The sequence below is a fragment of the Triticum dicoccoides genome, chromosome 2B (genome assembly GCF_002162155.2).
Source record: "Triticum dicoccoides isolate Atlit2015 ecotype Zavitan chromosome 2B, WEW_v2.0, whole genome shotgun sequence".
NCBI lineage: Eukaryota > Viridiplantae > Streptophyta > Magnoliopsida > Poales > Poaceae > Triticum > Triticum dicoccoides.
In genome coordinates, this window is record NC_041383.1 from 342,786,853 (window position 1) to 342,805,323 (window position 18,471).

At 44.6% G+C, this 18,471-nt stretch overlaps 1 long non-coding RNA gene across 10 annotated transcripts; it reads right to left on the reverse strand.

Moving 5' to 3' along the window:
* Positions 1–206: 206 nt before the first annotated feature.
* LOC119363659 lies at positions 207–6,264 on the reverse strand. 10 transcript variants are annotated; one of them, XR_005174265.1, is made up of 7 exons: positions 5,484–6,263; positions 4,894–5,203; positions 4,633–4,681; positions 1,921–3,894; positions 1,508–1,751; positions 1,114–1,173; positions 207–802 (listed from the first exon to the last, which is right to left on the reverse strand). It is a non-coding gene; the product is annotated as an uncharacterized LOC119363659 (long non-coding RNA). The 10 variants fall into 10 exon arrangements; XR_005174261.1 differs by having other exon boundaries at positions 4,005–5,203; positions 5,484–6,264; XR_005174262.1 differs by having other exon boundaries at positions 1,921–3,541; positions 3,754–5,203; positions 5,484–6,264.
* Between the last annotated feature and the right edge of the window lie 12,207 nt (positions 6,265–18,471).

Below are 18,471 nucleotides of genomic sequence, written 5' to 3' on the forward strand. Positions count from 1 at the left end.
ACCATCTCGATGGCTTAGACCTAGGGTACGGATGTTCATCTCGGCCCTCCCCAACTTCCATCAATGGATTTTATAGTCAGGGTTAAAGACTGAGAGGCCCTATGCATGTTCAAAGATGCGAGTAGCATATCCAATACAAATCGAGAAAAGGAAAAGATAAGACCACAAACATCACAATCATTCATGACACAAAGAACATGCACTGATGAGTAATGATATACTGAAAATTTCCTTTCTTTGTTTTTGTTAGCCCTTGTTTTTCGAATATACATCGAGGCACTCAGGTTGTACTCATATCTACAACTCAATCTCGTAGCTCTTTTCACTTTACAACCTACAGATAGATTGAACAAATGGAGATTGCTATATGGTAGACTACCGATATATTACTAACTTTACAAAATCCCTCGCATCCTCTCAATTTCTGTTCCTATGGAATTCATTGTCATTAGGCACCTTTTGACCATTATATCCAGAATCGAACGGTTTGGGGTATGCCAGAGGGTTTCAGAATCTCCTGAGAAGCACCAAATGCTTTATTTCACTCCAGTTTACATCATGACCATCAAATCCTGATCATGCAGCCAACAATGCCATGCCTTTGGTGCCTTTGTTGCACAAAGGTAGAGGATATGCATCCCTCAGTTATGTATGCTAACGCCTAGATCATATTCCATCTTGTTGGCACATGCAATCAGGCATTGGGAAGGTGTATATGGAATCATTAGGTTTCCTGAATGCGATGCCCCTTATGTCACTATGGTGCAGTATTTCCAGCATGTGGTGCTTGAATCGACTCCATCTGCAGTTCAAAGAAACAATTTGAGTTTTCATATACCACTATATCCATTTACACGTTACGAAAAGATGGGCAAATATTTAGAGCATGTATGTGAAGGTCAACTCGGAGATGTATTTCAATTTGTTAACATGGTTAATGCGTTCCGAAAAGTAGGCAATAGCTACAGTCTATGATGGTGAAGGAATAACAAGGGCAACGAACTGCTTCAGCAGTTTGATTTGGTGAAAGATTCCGGCATATACTCAAAACTGAAACTGATTTGGTGTGATTTGTAATACTTTGTTGATAACATAATGACAGCTAAAACTGACCTGATATTTGGGTCGTCAAAAGATAAGACCAGCTGCCGGTGCGCCAAATGGCGCAGAGACCTGCTAATTCCATGTTAGCGATGAAAATAAATCGATGGTTTAGTTGATTTAGTTACAGGGAAGCACATATGACACACAAATTTAATCTCTTAGTTAGGAAAAACCATGGGGCTTGTTGTCTTTGTATACAATAAGATGTACATACACATTTGAATTTGGTAGAATAGAGTTTAAAATCATGATTTGGTAGAATAGAGTTCAAAATCATGCCACTAAAAATACGTGTATCTTTTTAGTAATCTTCTGTCTAGACAAACACACACGCCAAGAACTTAGATCCTTACATATAAAAAAATGCATTTTCACATAGCCCCTTTGTAAGGTCAAAACTAACATGGCAAAAGTGGGTATGGCCTGGGCGCAAGCCATTATCAGAATCTCCTTCCTTGCCTTGCTTAGCATCTTTTCCTTCCACCATTGTATACGTTGCCAAATTCTATCCTTGAGATACGCAAAGACTTTTGTTCTTGATTGTCCCACATACACCAGGAGCCCCGGGTATCTTTCATTCCAAGTCTCATGAGCTAGTCCTAGCTGGTCCAGCATAGCTTTCCGAACATCATTCTTGATATTTTTTACTGAACAAGATAGTAGACTTGTCAAGTTGTGGTGCAAAAATCCAATTAGAACAAACAATTATGTGGGTATTATAGAGCATTGTAACTATTATATATGCGAGTACCTTAAATTAATCGGAAAATAAAGATACAATTATCTACACTGATATATCCATGTTTGTTATCTCACTTGTCGGCGCAGTGACAAAAACTACAGGAAGCAGCCTTAGACACCGATGTGCTGATTACGAATATATCCTCCGTTTCCTCTTGCGACGTCAGCTTCAATGAAATACCACATAGTAGCAAAGGGGTATACGCAAAACAACCTAACAAAAAACAGAGACAAACTTTAATCCATGAGTGTCATAGAGAGCATCAGCAAGACACTTGCTCTGTGTGACAGTACGTGCCACTCGAATTCTGGAAGTACTAACCACGGAGATGGGCAAAAAGTTCATGGTCAATATTGTGATTGATCAGCAACCATAGGAGTTTGCTCCATCAAAGAAATTCATAGGCTCAGAAAATTACCACACAAAAGTGATAATCACATTTAGTAGAGAACGTCACATTTCAAAATAGAGATTTTGATTTGCGCTTTCACCTTCTGCTCCTTAGATATATACATGTCAACAAGTCAAAGTAGATGACAAAAAGAACAAAGAATCTACCACTCAGAAGTGAGAATCACATATTCAGTAGAGAAATCTCATTCCCAAATAGAAATATGCAAGCTTCTAAATATTAGTTTGGAAGGTACCTCAAATCAAGATATACACACTCTATTCTAATGGGACGCAAGCTCATAAAAATGGTTTTGCGGGCAACTCAAACCAAGATATACACACTTTATTCTAAAAGCTGAAAATATAATATATGTTATAACCACAATCTCAAGGAAAAATAGAACTGCAACAAACTGTAACACGACAGTAATCAAGGTTTTCAGTATCACACTGTGGATCATAGTATTGAACAATAAGAAGATATTACTGAGAGAAAACAATAAGAATCGCACCATGTATCATAATCTAATACCACCACTATCATATCGCGCTAAATATTAATGAGTTGTTACCCGTTAGAATCACAAGAATGATATTTAATTTGTTTGATATTCACATTCATAACATAGGGCTCTTTACCAATTGGTCACAACCAGCCTGTGTACAACATTTTTGAGGGGAAACAGCAGGATTGCTAAGGCAACACAAATCAACAACAGCTGGAAGCATAGTTTTCAAGATGGTCTCAGTTCTAAAATTCATAGGTATTAAAAAAATACCTACATAAATCTCACAAAATCACAACATAACAAGAATCTGAAGCTTCATGGAGTTCTTTTCTTTCTATGAATCATGAAGCTTAGTGCAGATTACTGTATCTAAACAGGAGCTTTCTAGCAACACAGACTACCCCAAAAAATTGTACGTATTACATATTACATTATGAAAGCTGCATCGTTTCTTCAATTCTACTCCTCACTTGACATAGTAAACATTTTCTTGAACCAGAATACAAAAGAGTTGTTGTTGCATGCATATGCAAAAAACAGAGCATTAATTCTTCTCCTGGAACAATATTCTTTTGCTAAGCTCTTAAATGTATAGTTTCGATACAAATGTGAAACGACCCTTTTTATTGTTGATAGTACTTTTGTGCTTCCATACACATCCTATGAAGAAACGATGTAGGGAAAGGCTGCGTACAATAGACCCAAAGTGGTCGGACCCTTCCCCAGACCCTGCGCAAGCGGGAGCTACATGCACTGGGGCTGCCCTTTATACACATCCTATGATGCACGCATCCTGAAAAAATAAGATGGGCTAAAGCAATTTGACTCGAACCGAGGACAGTTTTACCAATTCTAGAACTTGTTCCTTTCTGAACCAAGCATCAACCACATATAGCAGTGAAGCAACAATACCCATTTCTCCAAAAATCCAATCATGTTGCCACTCACACAAAACACAGTAAATCAAAAAATCATGTTAAATCTAAACCAGAACACACGACAAACCTGATTGGGGAGGGGAAGAAGGATTGGGGCAGGTCACCTAAGCAAGAAAGATCACGAGCGACAAAATCCTACATGATGCAGTGTGGTGCAGAACAACCTCATCGGGAAATTCATGGACGCCAAACAATTTAGGAATGATGCCTGAAATTGAAACGTTCCACAAGGCACCCAAGAATTACCTAAAGCACTTTCAAATTTGAAACAATGTAATATAGACAACAGGGAGATGAGTATGTACACATGGTGCTCACCTAAACTACCGATGCTAATTCTTAAATTTGTAAACCAAACATTGACTGGGAGCCTTCACACCACTTGAAACCATTTCCTTGAACTACTTGAATAGGAAATTTAAGACGAGAACACAAAAGAGTTGCTGCTAGATGCATATGCAAAAAAACGGAGTAGTAATCCTATGTGCCTATGTTTGGCTGATCATATGTACCTATGTGGTGCCGTGATGACAACATACTTGCCACTTCTGACTTTAGATTTGAAGCAATCTTTCAACTAAAATATTTTATACTAAATGCAGAAACCATTGCCAATATAACTCTTTTTGTGGCAGTCAATTTTCCTATGCAGCTCCTATATTTACCAATTATCATGCCCTACTATTTATCCAGGGCAAGTAGTCCAGCAAAGGTTCACAAATGTTCACAGTAAAGAAAAATATAAAAATTCTAGATAACATAGCCAATGTTTATAACTGAAGATTGCTATGGTATGGTTCATCATCAGGTACTTTTTATCTTAAGGTATAGATGAAACTTTCCTGTAGAAGAAATACACTTCAAAAGATGAATTGTCGTAATAATTGGAATAGAGGCTAGATTTCTAAATATGGAAAACAGAAGAAGAAAATGGTTGCAATCAAACCTGAAATCATGTCTACCCAAATACAGTTTCCATTAGCTTATTCTGGAAACTGGAACAATAATATAACAAGTCATCAGGCAGAAACAGAATCACCAACTGTACTAAAAAATATTTCAGAGAAAGCAACATTAAAGAGAAGCTTAGCCGCCATCCTAAAAATCCTGGAAAGTAAGTGGCTTCAGATGCATGACCGACATACACCAGTAACCATGCAAATAAGCTAGACAATGGAAGAACTCAACAAATAGTACAAAATCCTACCAACACAATCTTCTAGTGCGCGTAGCAGCAGCTCAATGACTTTCACAAATTAGATAACAATCTGGGTCTTCATTCAAGTTCACGGTGAAGCAGACTACAAAATAGTGATATAAGAAAAGCAACCCGAACTTGGTGGTATGTAATGAAGACGACAAATAATAAATGCGTCAGTGGAAATGAGATCAAAATACTGCCCCATTTATAAATGCATCACACAAAATGAGATCAAAATACTGCCCCATTTGCTGCCTTGATGCCTCTTTTCAAATCCTCAATGACTGAATGATCAGGATGTCACTGGACTCACTCCCTGGCCAGCATAGCAGCAACATCAGTAGGTCAGCAGCAGCAAGCAACAAGGTCAGTATACAACAAAGCATAACTGCATCAGGCCATCAGCAGCCCAACACCCAGCGACAAAGCACCCAGCAAGCACGCACACAACAAGCAAGAACACACGCACACAGCACGACAGAAGCAAGCACGCACACAGCACACATCATACAAGCAGCAAGCAGGGCAGGAGATGGAGGGCCACAGTGGCGACCCGCACACGTCATGTGGAGTACGGAGAGGAGAGAGAGCCCTACCTTGGTTGGTGTCGTTCGTCCAGGGAATGAACCAGCGCAGGAAGACTGCGATGCAAAATCCTCCTTGGGTCGCGCACTGGATATGGGGCTCGATTGGCTGGCGACGGAAGTTCTCATACCATCTCCATGGCAAAATTGGTGGCGAGTGAGGCCAGCGACAGCGAATAGCCCCTAACCGGGGACGGTGAATGGTACCTAGCCGGCGGCACCACCTCCAAGATGGGCGGCCTGCTCCTTCACCCTATTGCCGGCCTCCTCCCTCTTCCCTTGTTTCCCCTCGTCGCCCGCCTCGCCTGCTCCTTCACCCCACCACCGGGCTTGCCTAACCATCGCGAGATCTCGAACCAAGCACCGTCGATGGCCGAGGAGGACGGATGGAGGAGGAGGGGAGGGTCGCGGTGGCTGTGTCGGCGAGGGATTGGGGGAAGAGGAGGGAGGGTGCAGCAGCTGTGGATTGGGGAATGGTATTCGTGCGGACGCCCATCACGCACGTCGTGTGCGCCAGTGCGCGCCGCGGGAGGAGTGGATTGGTGGAACCATCTTGCACCTTCCTGATGGTTGCGCCAGATCCGGAACCAGGCGCCGCCGATGACCGGATAAACAACGGAGAGAGGGAAGTCGAGGTGGGGAAGCAGCAATGGTGGTGGAGGAGGAGTAGGCGGCAGCGAGGCCCTGGTGACGAGCGGGGAGGAGGGAGGGGCAGTGGATCGAGGGGAAAGTGGGAGCTAGGGTTGTGCGGCGCCTGGTGTGCGAGCGAGATTGGGTGTGTAGCACGCAGAACAGATTGGGAAAAGTGTCGTTCACGCGGAAACGGCCAACCCAGCCAACGAACACGAGGCGCGAGCCCACTCGTCATTGGCCAGTCAAAACGACCGCGAGGTGAAAAATTTGTTACAGCGAGGTGAAGATCCGACGACGAGGACACGCCAGCATCCCCCGACCCCCGTGTCCCTCCCTCGAGGCGACACGGGGGAAACCTACTGCGCCGCCGCCGGCCTCCCCCATCCTTCCCCCCCTCCTCGCCGCCGCCGAGGGCCGCTGCCGGGCAAAGCCCGGGCAGTGCCGGTGGCGGCGGGGATTCTCCCGGCGCGACTCCCTCCTCTCTGGCCATGGCGCGGGGTTTCCGGCGAGTTCCCTTAGCGGCGAGGTGCTGCGTAGGTTCGGCGGAGGCTCGTCGTGGTGGCCGTGGTGGTGGTCTGTGCCTCGTCCGGTGAGGTTGCCTGTGGCTGCGGCGACCTGGGCTTGGTCCCGTCCCAGTCCGATCCGATCTGGATCTGGATTTGGCCGGCCTGGCTTTGGTTGTTGCTGCCGGCAGGCCTGGTGGCGTTGTGCCTCCACGGCCGTTGGGCACCGCGGTGGTGCAGACGGCTGGTGGGGGTGTGGCTGTGGCGTGGTGCGGTGCGCTGCACGGCGGGGGAGGCGTGGTGGAGAGCAGAAGACTTGGCAAGGGCAGGCAGTGGTCAGTGGCGCAGGCTGGCGGCGCCCGGGGCGCGGGTCCGGGGATCTCGGCCCGGATCTGGTGTGCTTCCTAGGGGTGCTCACGGCAGGGAGTGCGGCGATTGTCCCCGTAGCCTTACGTGGGGCGTAGCAGGATGGAGGGTGCTGGGGGTACACCGACACTGGCTGTGGCGGCGGTGCGAGCGCAGCCATGGCGGCAGCGGCGCTACGAGGCCTGGCCAGGAAGGGTCTTGGCGGGCAGCGGGCGTTCGGCTGCTGCCGTGTGAGGCGTGCGACGATGCCTCGGCGGTGTGGGTGCCGGAGTGTGGTCGGAGGTGCGAGTCGGATCCATTTTGGTGGCAGTCCCCTGGCGCGGGTGAAGGCCACCATGGCGGATCTGGCTGTGCATCGCTTGGTGGTTGCTGCGGTTCCTTGTCGAGGTTGAAGGTGATGGCTTTAGGCGTGTTCCCTCAGCAGTGAGGGGGGCTTCGATGGCAAATTGCTGCGGCGACGGCGGTGTGAGGCATCTGTTTGGGACTGGCCGGGATCTTGGAGACGTGGAGATGTGCGATGCTACGGATGAAAATCTTGTTCGGTTGCGGCCGGACCGGCGTTGATGGCGCCCACGGGTGTCATTCACCTTCCTGGAGGCTTCGCCGAGTGCAACGCAATCTTCCTCGCGACCTTGTATCGGCTGCTGTCTCCGGGGCGAAAGCCTTGATTCGTAGGATCGGCATGATGGCAACGTCCTTGAGGTTGTTACTTTGTTGGGAGCATTGTGCTGGGAGACTCGAGGTCCCATGATGCGCTCCTCCGGCGTTCACCGTTGCCCGGATCTTTCTCCTTCGGCGCCATGTACGGTCGTCGCCGGCTTATCCAAGGAAGCTGGAGTTGCTGTTCTTCGGAGGTCTTCAGCGTCGGACGAGACGCGGCTAGGGGTTTGGTGTAGGGTAGGCTTTTTGTGTCGTAGTTGTGTTGTCGTTTTGTCATGTTTGGTTGTCCTTGTTCGAACCGGGTGTGGAGTGGGTCGCCTTCGTTGTTCACAGCGAGTGGTTGACGTTATTGTATGTCTCATTTCTCTTCTTCTATAAAGCTAAGGTACGCAGTTTGCGTACCCTCGAAAAAAAAAGACGAGGACACGCCAGAAGGGCAAATCCAACGGCCCACGAAGGCCCAATTGGGGGAGCCTCCTGGAGGTGAGTTGGCTAGCTTTTTTTTTAAATGAGCTCTGATAAATTTACTACAGCGTAATATTTTTCTCATAATTTTTGGAGTTAGGAAAGTATTGATACTCTTGCATTCTTTACAGACTATACTGTTTTGGTAGGTTGTTGTTATGGTTGCATTGTTTGCATATGTTTGCTTCTTTAATGATTCTATTTGAGGATAGGAGTATTATATATGCAGAGGCATTTAGTATGCAATGTTGAATAATAATTTTAGTGATTTGTTACACTAGAAAATGATAAGGTTTTGCATTGGTTTATACTAACTTATCTCACGAGTTTTTGTTGATTTTGGTGTGGATGAAGCTTTTGATAAAAACAGAAACCATGATATGAGTGGAATTAAGGAGACACAATAGTTCAAGCTTGGAAATTCCCAAGGCACATCAAGATAATATTTCAAGAAGTCTCAAGAATCTAAGCTTGGGGATGCCCCGTTAGGCATCCCACCTTTCTTCTTCAACAACTATCGGTTAGTATCGGTTGAACCTATGTTTTTGCTTCTTCACATGAGTTGTGCTATGCTTGCAATGTCATTTTATTTTGATTTTCTTGTTTTTTGAATACAATACCAATATCTAAAATTCTTAAATGAGAGAGAGTCTTCACATAGTTACATAATTATTTAGCTAATCATTGATCTTCACTTATATCTTTTTGGAGTAGTTTGTCATTTACTCGTGTGCTTCACTTATATCCTATGAGTAAATGGTTGAATGAGTTGAATTTCATAAATCTAAATATATATATGTCTCATTTGCTTATCCCATGGGGAGTAATGACTTCACATATAAGAAGTAGAGGTTGTAAATTTATTGAAGGTTAGCAAGCATCGTATTGGTCATTTGAACAATTCATGAAAGAATATTGAAGGAAGAGAGATTTCACATATAAATATACTATCTTAGACATCTTTTATAATTCTGAGCACTCATTAAGTATGACATGATAAAGAGTTGATGTTGGACAAGGAAGACAACGTAATGGATTATGTTTTCTCACATCTCAGTTAAAGTATATTGTCATGGATCATTCAAATATGTGGAGCTTGCCTTTCCCCCTCATGCTAGCCAAATTCCTTGCACCAAGTAGAGATACTACTTGTGCTTCCAAATATCCTTAAACCCAGTTTTGCCATGAGAGTCCACTATCCTACCTATGGATTGAGTAAGATCCTTCAATTAAGTTGTCATCGGTGCAAGCAATAAAAATTGCTCTCTAAATATGTATGATCTGTTAGTGTGAAGAAAATAAGCTTTATACAATCTTGTTATGGAAGCAATAAAAGTGATGGACTGCATAACAAAGGTCCATATACAAGTGGCAATATAAAGTGACGTTCTTTTGCATTAAGATTTTGTGTATCCAACCATAAAAGGGCATGACAACCTCTGCCTCCCTCTGCGAAGGGCCTATCTTTTACTTTATGTCTTTTACTTTATGCAAGAGTCAAGGTGATATTCACCTTTTCCTTTTTCATTTTATCCTTTAGCAAGCACCTCGTGTTGGAAAGATCCTGGTATATATATATATATCCAATTGGATGTAAGTTAGCATGAACTATTATTGTTGACATCACCCAAAGGTGAATACGTTGGGAGGCAACACTATAAGCCCCTATCTTTCTCAGTGTCCGATTAAAACTCCATAACCATTAGTATTGCGTGAGTGTTAGCAATTGTAGAAGACTATATGATAGTTGGGTATGTGGAGTTTGCTAAATCAAAGCTATGACATAGACCCTTCCTGGAAATAAGATGAATTGCAATTGTTTGATGACTGAGAATGAAGTTTGCTAGTTTTCAAGAAAGTTTATGGTCTATGCTTTAACATGTGAATTGCTTGTTACTTATTCGTGAGAAGTTTTATGAGATGAACTACTGTTATGACATATAATCATGCTAGAAAAGGTGATTGAAATTATCATTGATCAAACTTGTGCACCTGCTAGCATCCACACTTCATAAATTCTTTCTTTTATCATTTACCTACTCGAGGACGAGCAGGAATTAAGCTTGGGGATGCTGATACGTCTCCAACGTATCTATAATTTATGAAGCATTGATGCTATTTTATTATTTGTTCTGAATGATTACGAGCTTTATTATACACTTTTATATTACTTCTGGAACTAACCTATTAACCGGAGGCCCAGCCCATATTGTTGTTTTATTGCCTATTTTAGTGTTTCAAAGAAAAGGAATATCAAACGGAGTCCAAACGGCATGAAACCTACGGGAGCGTGATTTTGGAACGAACCTGATCCAGGAGACTTGGAGTGCAAGCCAGGGAAGCGTCGAGGAACCCACAAGATAGGGGGGCGCGCCCACCCCTCCTGGGCGCACCCTCCACCCACGTGGGCCCCTCGAGGCTCCCCCGACCGACTTCTTTCGCCTATATATTCCCATATACCCTAGAACCATCAAACAACAAGATAGATTGGGAGTTTCGCCACCGCAAGCCTCTGTAGCCACCAAGAACGTCTCGGGAGCCCGTTTCGGCACCCTGCCGGAGGGGGTATCCCTCACCGGTGGCCATCTTCATCATCCCGACACTCTCCATGACGAGGAGGGAGTAGTTCACCCTCGGGGCTGAGGGTATGTACCAGTAGCTATGTGTTTGATCTCTCTATCTTGTGTTCTCTCTACGGCAGGATCTTGATGTATCGCGAGCTTTGCTATTATAGTTGGATCTTATGATGTTTCTCCCCCCTCTACTCTCTGGTGATGAATTGAGTTTTCCTCTTGAAGTTATCTTATCAGATTGAGTGTTTAAGGATTTGAGAACACTTTATGTATTTCTTGACGTGCTTATCTGTGGTGACAATGGGATATCACATGATCCACTTGATGTATGTTTTGGTGATCAACTTGCGGGTTCCACCCATGAACCTATGCATAAGGGTTGGCACACGTTTTAGTCTTGACTCTCCGGTCGAAACTTTGGGGCACTCTTTTAAGTACTTTGTGTTGGTTGAATAGATGAATTTGAGATTGTGTGATGCATATCGTATAATCATGCCCACGGATACTTGAGGTGACAATGGAATATCTAGGTGACATTAGGGTTTTGGTTGATTTGTGTCTTAAGGTGTTATTCTAGTATGAACTCTATGATAGATTGAACGGAAAGAATAGCTTCGGGTTATTTTACTACGGACTCTTGAGTAGATAGAACAGAAAGGATAACTTTGAGGTGGTTTCGTACCCTACCATAATCTCTTCGTTTGTTCTCCGCTATTAGTGGATTTGGAGTGACTCTTTGTTGCATGTTGAGGTATAGTTATATGATCCAATTATGTTATTATTGTTGAGAGAACTTGCACTAGTTAAAGTATGAACCCTATGCCTTGTTTCCTACCATTGCAATACCGTTTGTGCTCAATTTTATCATTAGTTGCCTTGCTGTTTTTTATATTTTCAGACTACAAAAACCTATATCTACCATCCATATTGCACTTGTATCACCATCTCTTCGCCAAACTAGTGCACCTATACAATTTACCATTGTATTGGGTGTGTTGGGGACACAAGAGACTCTTTGTTATTTGGTTGCAGGGTTGCTTGAGAGAGACCATCTTCATCCTACGCCTCCCACGGATTGATAAACCTTAGGTCATCCACTTGAGGGAAATTTGCTACTGTCCTACAAACCTCTTCACTTGGAGGTCCAATAACGTCTACAAGAAGAAGGTTGTGTAGTAGACATCAGCCAACTTCCTCAACAAGATATTACAATAATAGGTCTTCCGGCTGGGTGTGTCAGCCATGACATCCACCTTACCGGGTTACAGGGAGACCAATATTATAGATCTTGGGAGACGTTCCAATGATCATATCTGCCTGAGATTCATATCTGGTTGGTGTCAGGATATTCCAGACTCACCGAGTCTAGAAGAAAAATGAAAGTTTGCAACATAATCGACAAGATGTCGGTGCGAGATTGTCAGGGAATGAACTATGATAGCAAGCTCCAAAACATGAGCTAGTTCTGCTACACACATGTGAACACGTTGTCCTAGAGAGGCATGACCACATAGTAGCTTTATAATAAAACACTACCGAGTTCAGGTGGGGAAACCTCATCGAGGATATTGAAGTCTTTACGCAAGTCCATGGATTAGATCCCAAGCATAGACTTCTCTTCCTTGAACAAGTCAATCAGTGGCTTGGTGTGCTAGGAACACATAAAGAATGGAGGCGGCCAACCTACCAAACCATAGAGTACTTCACACATGTGCATGACCAACTTGGGACGATTCCAGAGGAAGCAAAACAATCCTTCTCCGATCTACGGTGGCAACTTACATTAAGTGCGCGTGAATTAGAGAAAGTCGCTCCTTTCATCCAAGCATATGATTCATGAACGGGACATGAAGATAATGCTTATAAAGTTTCCAATACTAGGTGGATGTTCAACACAAATCATGGAGAAGATAACAATATTGCTGATGGGCTCAACAACAATTCATCCAGGTTTCCATATAAGCGGAATTCCACAATTATGTGAACAATGTGATAGCATCAGTCAGAACAAAAGATATAACTGTGTATGGTCGAGGAAAACCACGAGTAAGACAACATTACGATCATCGATGGTTCTGATTTGATTTCAGGATAGCCCACGCTCGAATCAAAGTTTTGGCAAGACAAAAGATCCAACAACCAACCCTGAAGGACCAATCGATGAGGATATCATCTTTCTTCAACAAACACACAAACGCAAAGATATCCCTTAAGAATGAACTAAATTTGGCAAAGCTTTTATCTTCCAACTCTCAAAGTTGTTGTTTAGCTTAACCAACTAGCTCAGGGTATCCAACACAGATTCTTGGAGAGAGGGTGGTTTACAAGAAAACCTACTTGATCACCAACTTAACATAGCGGTCAGGTGACGACCTGGTGATACTTCCGAGAAGATATTCGGAAAATCACGAACCACAGACATGTTAATAAGCTCGAGAACTATCTTGCTTTTTAGGCAAGACGATATGATCAATAGAGTGAGGATTAACACATTCCTAGCTCACTGATCAAAGAGTGCACCGAAAGCAAGGACTAGGTAGCACAATCTATCTTACAATGATGGTTCAAGAATCAACACGCTAAGAATGAAGTTATTGTCCTTTACCTACCCAACAATGAAGTTGCTAGGGGTATTGATTTCACACATCATAGTTCACATGTCAGCATTCCGGTTGCGACGGCATGGGAACCAAGAAATGAATAATGATGGCGAGAAGTATCACTACGTCAAGAATTTCACAAGACCTGGTGCAATTCTCATGAAAATCCTCACATAAAGAGGGTAATACTCCAGGGTAGAACAGAATCAAATCTGGATTGCATTTGATCTGCGGAATACAACTTCTTTGACCCAATCATGAATATGGACGAGGTACTGGAGTCATTCCTAAATAGAATGGCTTGACGGACCACAAGAGTGATAGGTATCGATGAAAGAACGCACGCATACTCTTGACTATCAATTGGCAGACGAGGGTCAGAAGACAACTAAAGGGGAACAACTCAAAAAACATATGACTTTCTAAGTTGTGGATGCATAGACTAGTATGTTGAACCAAGTTCAACAGGTTTCTTCCGGATAATCCATGCAGAAAGGTAGAACTGGCAGAGTAACAACATAGGATCGAGAACTCGTCAAGAGCACTCTGGTTGTGATCTTTCGGGTCGGCGAGGAACTTCTGCCATAAGCAGTTCATGGTATTTGGAAGAAGGGCATACCAGAAACCTCGAGGACTATCGCAAAGGTTACTAATATCCTGAAGGAACTAGCAAACACTATCAACACAAGGTAGGTAAGGTGAATCTCGGGTTCAGGAACCCAGGAGTAGAATACCTACTACTAAGTGGCATCACGGGATGCTTTCGAGAATGATGGCCAGAATCAACACACTGGGACACAAAGCATGGCTAGATTACTAGGTGATACTCTGGACACCTAGGGTCATAATAATAGCTCCAACATATATGTCGTGGCAATAAAGTACCTCAACACACTAGTTAGCGTGGTTGATCTGGCACAAAGGAACTTCGGAATGGTAAGAAAGGATTTGCAAATGCATCAGACTATTTTAGAAACCTGGGATGACTCAGATAGCATAATGACTGTAAATGCTCGGAAAGATTTGAGACATCCCACAGAAAGGTGGCATAACCACTCAATCATCATAATATCAAGGTTCCGGGGTCAACTGTCAATACACAAAATAGTAGGAGCTGATCTGAGGCTTGAACACATCAATCTTATAGATCTACAGATTAGTAACATGTGATCCTGATAGAAAGAAGAGAAGGCCTAGTTCCTGAACCCCGTAGGAAAGATAAGATGACTCAGATCAGAAGGCATAAGGTATAAGGAGTAAAAAGAGCCTTATGTTCCCAACCATAATCAATTCCCTTATATAACTAAAGAATTTCTAGACTCAACTTCGACTGGTTTGGCTTGGTAATCCTACAGGCAGTCAGGCTCTGATACCAAAGCTATCAGGACCCCGATCCTAATTCACACCAATCTAGCATGTAACACATCATATCACTTTGCGGCCTCATGCACGGTATTCCCACGGGTGCCACCTTACTTGGCTTGGGACCGTTTGCACCTTTTGGCTCACGTATATGATAGTGTTGCTAGCATCCGTATGAAAAAGAACCCGGGCCGACATGACTAGTCGTAAACCCAAAGTGGCACTAACTTACAAGGAGATGTATACATGACCCAGCAATGAACGTGTCAGCCATCAGCGAGTGAATTCAGGCTGTAGCAGCTGGGCTAACAGGACTCCGGAGAATCCGGGCTGTAGCAGGCTAATAGGACTCTGGTAGACATCGCATGTCATCTCCCCATATGGACAGACACATGAACGAAGAAGGACACATGCCAGCCAGCCTAAGTGTTCCAGAGCAGTAGCAAGCTACCATGGATCAGTGGAAGCACTAGGAGACATTTCGCATAAGAGAGGCTACCAAGAATAAACAACTAGGTTGTCGGATCCCACACATACCAAGCATTTCAAATCATACACACCATATGCTCAATATGTGCAAATACAACATGGCATCACAACATAACTCTATGACTCAAAGTATTTATTCAATAGGCTCCGAGGAGCGAGATATTACAAACATGGGTCTTATGACCCAACATTCAGAGCATACAAGTCAAAGCACAAACGGAAGCTTAACATGTCTGAGTACATACATCTACAAATGAAAAAGGCTGAGAAGCCTGACTATCTACCAGATCCTACCGAGGGCACAAGATCGTAGATGAGGTAACAAGATAAACGTCGAAGTCCACGCGGAACTACTAGTGAGACTGGAGTCTCTCTGCAAAACATAAATTAAGCAAACGTGAGTACAAATGTACCCAGCAAGACATACATCAGAACTAACTACATCTGCATCATTATCAACAAAGGGGATGGTGGGGTTTAACTGCAGCAAGCCAGCTTTGACTCAGTGGCTATCCTGATTTATGACTGCAAGTAACTCTTTTGAGGTGGCGCACACGAGTCCACATATTCGCCATATCAATACACCACTATGGATCCACTCCTATCTTCCTACAAGAACGCCATCCATAGCACTCATGCTTATCTTGCGCATTTTAAAGTATCCACTTTAACTTGTCTATGAACTGTATAGGCAACCCACAGGTCCTTTACCGGGGACGCGGCTATTTGAATAGATCATATTAACCCTGCAGGGGTGTACTTCTTCACACACGCTCTCTCCACTTACCGCCATGTACACGTCATGTATCTCGGCAACCTTCAAGCGGAAGCCTCCGAAGTTGTTAGCCACGACCTGACTAACCACACAAGTCTCTTGTCTAGGTTTATCGCCTATTCGGGTTCCATCCGCAAGGAGATCCGACCGGGTGTCGCTCACGGCCCCAAACGATGTGAGCAGGGTTCCCAAGCCCGCCATCCGGGTGCCACTTGGTACACCGTGCCACTGCACCTAGTCTGTCCCAAGCCCACCTGTATCGAGTGCCACTTGGTAGACTACTAGCACTACCTACAAACACCAGAAACTAGTTGCAACTCCTGGACAGAGATCGAGTTGATTAATAAGTAGAGAGAGATTGGAGTGCCCGGAGCCCAATATGTGGTAGTAAATGTTCATGGATCACAAATACAGAACTCAGTTTCAATGAGACAACCCACCATGTACTCCTACGTGGCCTCTCACCGCTACCTTTACCAAATCGTGTTCACACACTTAGTTCACACATAGTAGGACATGTTCATCACCATTCCAATTCATCCCCGATGAATCAGACTTGACTCAACTCTAAGCAGTAGCAAGCATGACAAACAAGCATGAATGAGTAGGCATATCAGGGCTCAAATAACTCCTACTCATGCTAGTGGGTTTCATCTATTTACTGTGGCAATGATAGGTCATGCAGAGGAAAAGGGGTTCAGCTACCGCAGCATGTAACAGTTGAAACCTTGTTTTCCTAATGCAGTAAAAGAAAGCAGGCACGAGAGAGTGGGATTGTATCGGAATGAACAAGGGGTTTTTGCTTGCCTAGCACTTCTGAAGATAGTATATCTCTTCATCGGTATCATCAATCTCATCATCGGAATCACGTCTACTGAGAGGGGACAAACACCGGCAAACAGGGAAAGACACAATCAATGCAATGCACAATATGATGCATGATCATGACATGGCAAAATGAGTGTGTTGGCCTAATGCAACTATAACCAGGGTGGTTTGAGTGATTTTGAACCAAAGGTTCAACTTCAAACTCGAACTACGAATTCAAATAGTGCATTATCATGTTTTGATCTAAACAACAATGTTAAATTTTTTAAACATGCACGAAACCAGTACAGATGGATAGATTGGATTTTTCTGATCATTTTTCATATATAAATTATTTCATTTGGAGTTAACGTTGGTTTTTTATGATTTTTAGAAGTTTCGGGCATTTTCTCAAAATAAATAAATCATTTAGATTTATTTAAATTCCAGAAAAGGCTTTACTACATCAGCGCTAGGTCATGCTGATGTCATTTGGTCAACAGGGCCGGTCCAGGTCAAACCTGACCAGTGGGGCCCACTGGTCAGTGACACACTGGACAAACCCGGTCAAATCCAGCGCTAACTGGGTTTGACCGGCGGTGGGGCCCGCTGTTAGGGGCAGTGAGGTGGCTGATTATGGGGGATTAGAACTAATGATGGCCACGTCGGATGCGCCGGCTGTTAGACGATGGCGACGACCCAGAGCGGTAGTGGCTCGCTGGAGTTGCACTTGGGGCTGCCCGCTTGCTGCAATGAGGGCATCATAAAGGAGACCTTGCTCACCCACATCCAGGGGAGCACGCGGCTGGGCATGGGGTGGCCTGGTTCACTGGTGGCGAGCTCATCCGCCGCGGCCGGAGCACGGGGATGAGGCAGGCAAGGCTGCGAGCCATGGGGACGCCGGATGAAGTGCTCTACGGGCTCCTAGGTACTCCCGGAGTTCGACTACGCACCCAGATGCGACGGGAACGAGCCCTGGCCGCATCGGCGACATCACCGGCGGCAAGGAGCTTCCGGGTGCGATGGGGAGGTAAGCTAGGGGTTGAGCGTGAGGAGAGGAACACGGGGGAAACGTAGAGAGGCTCACAGTGAGGAGGATGGTGCAGACGGCGGGGCCGGGGACGCGTTGGTTGCCGTGAATCAACGGTGAGGTAGCCGGCGGTCGGAGGTTGAAGATGAGGTCGGGGACGACGCTGCAGGGCTCCCGCGGTGTACTCGTACTGGCCATAACGAGTGACAAATGTCGTCTTGGGGATGTCCCCGTTTCTGATCTTCATTTGGTGGTAGCCTAACCTCAAATCCATCTTAGACAAGACTAAGGATCCAGCGAGCTGATCATACAGGTCGCTGATCCCGGGGAGCGGATATTTGTTCTTTATCGTGGCCAAATTAACGGGACAGTAATCTACAACCATCTCGTTAGTACCATCCTTCTTCTTGACGAAGAGGATGGGGCAAGCCCAAGGAGAAGAACTAGGACGGATGAAACCCTTTTTCAAGGACTCATCAAGTTGTTTCTTGAGCTCGGCTAGTTCTAAGGGTGCCATCTTGTAAGGTCTCCTAGATATTGGAGCGGTTCCTGGGATAAGATCTATGACAAACTCCACATCTCTGTCAGGTGGAACACCTGGTAGTTCTTCTGGAAAGACATCCGGAAAGTCACGGACTACCGGGATATCTTCAAGGTCTAGAAGAGGGCTGGCATTAAGAGAATAGAGCTAACGCTTTGCAACTCTAGTGAAGATAGTGACTATCTTGCCAGATGGG